Below are 4837 nucleotides of genomic sequence, written 5' to 3' on the forward strand. Positions count from 1 at the left end.
TATATATATATATTACGGAGATGTACTTGCATAGCAAGCGACTTGATCTGAGATCATGTGCTGAAACAAAAATAATTGCAGCGTGGAAGATGTTTGTGAGCCATTCAAGAAAACAAAAAAACCGTTAGCTTTCACGTCAACATTTAAATTTCATTTGTGTCAACATATTTTCATTGCTTTGAAACCGTATATGCATACATGCGCAAGTACACATACACATACATACATGCATACATGCATGCATACATACATACATACATACATACATACATACATACATACAAACATGCATACATATATATATCATGAATTAACTGTTACTTTCTCGGATGCAGTATGAAGTTTCTTCAGTGAACAGGTCGCGGTTTCAAAGCGACGAAGATATTTTGACACAAATGAAATTTAAATGCTGAAGTTAAACTAACGTTTTTTTGTGTTCTTGAATGGCTTACAAACATCTTCCACTATGCAATTGTGTGTGTGTGTGTGTGTGTGTGTGTGTGTGTGTGTGTGTGTGTGTGTGTGTGTGTGTGTGTGTGTGTGTGTGTGTGTGCGTGCGTGCGTGCGCGCGCGCTTTTCCGAGCTGAGATTCGAAACCGAATCTAAGGATTCTCGCTCCCCTGATCAACCACTGACCAAGCAATAGGCGCGAAAGAAATTTCTTTGTCTTGTCAAAAAGTGATGGATAGATTCCCCTTCGACCTACGTCCGGAGCTGTGTTATTTAAGGTTCAAGTGGAGAGGACGCGACTTACATAAGTAGAAATTACTCTTGTGGTATGTCTGTCCTTCTAGCTGTCATAATCATTATAAATACAGTCAGACATACGACAAAGGCAGATAGCCATCACCAGGCGAACTGTCAAGAGACAGCTAGCAAGTAACTTGCGCCAGTCAAGCAGCCAACATAGAACCACATATTCAGCATGAACGACCCATCACAATAGCAGTCGCAGAACATAAACAGATACCATCCAATGACCAACGCACACAGACACAAAACATGCCCAGTTCTATCTCATCACATCGACGAAATATTTCCCCTGTTTATTTTCTTCTTCACTAACTCGAAACAAGTTGGTAATGTCATGTAGTGAATTCTTTTTTTTTTGTGTATACAAGTAAATGCAAGTGTCAATTGAATAAATTATTTAAACCACAATCCGAAGCTTTTCCATTGTTTTACTTTGATGTCGTCCACATGCCTACCTCAACAACATCTTTTGCTATACCTTTACCGCCACATATGTGTGTGTGTGTGTGTGTACATACAAGAAGCCATGCTGGCAAAACGCTGCTCCTCTAAGCAGAAAGCTTACCTGTCATTGTAGTTTTGTGGCACAAAGCTAAGCAGGCCTTGCCGTCCACTCAAGAAAACACATAGTAAACGATCCATAACAACTCAAGCAAACAAGCCCTCAACTTGTTCCATTTGCCAAAAGGTTTGCAAGGCACCAGCAGGCCTTAAGAAACACATTCATATTCTTTATTGCCCACAAGGGGCTAAACATAGAGGGGACAAACAAGAACAGATAAACGGATTAAGTCGATTACATCGACCCCAGTGCGTAACTGGTGCTTTGTTTATCGACCCCGAAAGGATAAGTCGACCTCGGCGGAATTTGAACTCAGAACTTAGCAGCAGACAAAATACCGCTAAGCATTTCCCCCAGCGTGCTAACGTTTCTGCCAGCTCGCCGCCTTGAAACACATTCGTGTCCATAGAACATGATTACTGCTTTATTTTACTGAACTCTCACTTGTCGTTCACGACGAGAGAACACACACACACGCACACATACATAGACAATGATTAAGTGAGTGAGGCTTTTGACGACATGCCGTGCTTGAGAAGATCCGTCAAGTCAAGTGAAGTCGTAGTCGTGGCCGATGTCACGTAACTGGCAATCGTGCCGGTGGAACGTAAAGGGTACCCATTACACTTTTGGAGTGGTTGGCGTTAGGAAGGGAAGCCAGCCATAGAAACCATACTAAATCAGATTGGAACCTGGTGTAGCTATACAGCCTAACAGTTTTAGTTAAACCGTCTAACCCGTGCCAGCATGGAAGGCAGACACTAAATGATGATGATGATACATATATACACGATTACACACGCACTCACACACACGCACACACACGAGTAAGTTTTTTAAAATGAGTATGAAATGCTGGCTATCTTCAAAAATGCTGTCGATAGTTTTCCTCGTGAATTACTCTATTGAACATCATCTAATAAGAATAGCTGCCATAAGCACTTTGTACTTGGTGACCCTGCCGTTCACTGTTATTTTCGTCAGTCGTAACATCTAACCAATATATACCTCCTACCCACCTTAACCAGAATGACTGCTACATTACATACTTTTATTAGAAAAAAGGAAATGCTGTATACAGTCATTCGAGGGGAAATGGTTACAGCCTGTGTGTGTGTGATGTGTAATTTAAGGATAGGCTTCAACAATATAAAACTAGGAAAGTAAATGCTTCAATGTTACTCTTAAAATGCAAATAAATCTATTGAGATTTATAATTAGATCATTTCTAATTTTGAAAACAATTATTATCTTTTGATTTAAAGTAGTATAAAACAAGAAAGCCAGAAATATTTTGATGTTACAAAATCTAATAACGTAAGGCGAAAAAAAAGTTAGTGAACGAACAGTCAAAAGTGAACTGTTAATTGTTGGTTTTGGTGAACATAAAACACTCGCTTTGCAAATACTGTTCGTGTTGCAAAGGAGTTTCCGGACAGGAAGATAGCTGAAAAATTATCAATGAATTAAACAAAACTTTAGTATGTCATTCAAAAAATAGTGATGACGAGATATCTATGAGGCATAATGAGTTTGCTATCAGTAGAACCGTTCGCACACCGGATAAAATGTTTGGAGTCATATCTTCCGGCTCTTTACGTTCTGGGTGCAAATTCCTCAGAAGTTGATTTTGCCTTTCAACGTTTTGAGGAAGATAGAATAAGGGAATAAGGGTTAATGACCCGGAAATGAAAATCCCAAAAAATACTGGAATGGGTGTAAAACAATGCGTAGGAAACGAATATGAAAATAAAAAAATGCGCGCAAAGCAACGGGAGGGTGGGAAGAGGACTTCGGAAAATTCACAAGATCCGAGTTTTTCCCTCATAACTTTTAGGAAAATGGGTTTTTGTTTTTCAATGAAATTTTATAGAAATACCATTCAAACGGCATACATTACAATCATAAAGAAATTTATGGGGAAAATCTTTTCCAAAGGGGTGGGAAGAGGACTTCGGAAAATTCACAAAGTCCGAGTTTTTCCTTCATAATTTTTAGGAAAATGGGGTTCTTTCAATGAAATTCTATAGAAATACCGATGTAAGAGACGAGAATACAAGTCGAAATTTTGAGCAAATACATTCCAGGAGTACAAGTTTCATTTCTTTGCTTGAAATTGTCAAAAAATAAAATGTTTTTTTCAACCTGAACCATTTTCAGAGGCCTCTAAATATTTTATTATGCCTTGTACATCGCCAGTATTCTTATCATGGACAGATTAGTCCTCAAATTGAAGACACTCAGCAGAAGTATACTTGTATCAGACATCTTGGCCTCATGGGGATGGGAGCTTTGAATGTCGATTCTTTTATTTCTGTCCATGAAAAGGTTCACATTTGAAAGGTCAATAACTTGAAAATGAGGAAAGATAGAGCAATTCTGATAGCAGATTCTAACAGGCTGGGTTTAGATTACTCGAAGTAGCCAATTTCAGTCAAATACTATGATTAGTTTTAAAGATATTCAGTACCAAAATTTGTATAAATTGACATTCGTGCTTCACGTGGGGTGTAACCCTCAAATTTGGAGGGGAGGGGGGCATATCTTAGAAACCTTTAGTTGGACCCTAAAATCATGCATGTGTTCCTTATACATAGAGAGGTATTACCAAAAACAATTATGAGCCAAATCTGAGTTAGTCACGGGCAAAGTTATTTTAACTTCAGTTGAATTCATATGGAATAACACAAATGCTTAATTTCAAAGCCATCATTTCAGATTACACCACCACCACCACCACCACCGTTACCACCACCAACATCATCATCATCATCATCATCATCAGCCGCATCAGCATCAGCATTAGTTAACCTCTGTTTTCCTTGCTGGTATGGGTCGGATGAAGAGCTAGCAAGCCAGAGGGCAGTGAAAAACTTGATCGTTTGTCTTGGCATGATTTCTAAGGTTGGATATCTTTCCTAATAACAATTATTTTACAGAGTCTACTGGGTGCTATTTTCGTGACACCAGCACCAGCAGAATCACCAAGTAACTTGCAAGAAATAGTGGTGTTGGGGGTGGGGGCTGTAATATTGAGGAAGCAGGACCCCAGAAGCTAGTTAAATTATATATGAATGGGGATGGGAACCCACTTTTGTACATCACAGTTTTAGATGTGTGTATGATATTGTATATCAAAATTTTAACATTAATATGTATTTTATTTCCAATCTACATGCTTGTTTTCTAAACAGTTGCATGGACATGCATGATAAAACTGGAAAAAAAAAATGGTGATTTATATACTTATTTTATACTTATACTATACTTAATTAAATACCTATTTAAATAAATGCAAATGCTATAATAATTGTTAGTCTCTCACACAACAAAATTCACAATATATCATTATTGAAAAGTGCCATAAAAATGTTCACTCTGTTTTCATGGTGGCTGTATCCATGTAAAATCTTCGAAATATCAGCTGATAGCTGATAATGTTCACTGTGTTTATATATGTATGTGTGTGTGTGTGTGTGTATATATATATATATATATATATATATATATATATATATATAT

This window comes from Octopus bimaculoides, chromosome 11, assembly GCF_001194135.2.
Source record: "Octopus bimaculoides isolate UCB-OBI-ISO-001 chromosome 11, ASM119413v2, whole genome shotgun sequence".
Classification (NCBI taxonomy): Eukaryota; Metazoa; Mollusca; class Cephalopoda; order Octopoda; family Octopodidae; genus Octopus; species Octopus bimaculoides.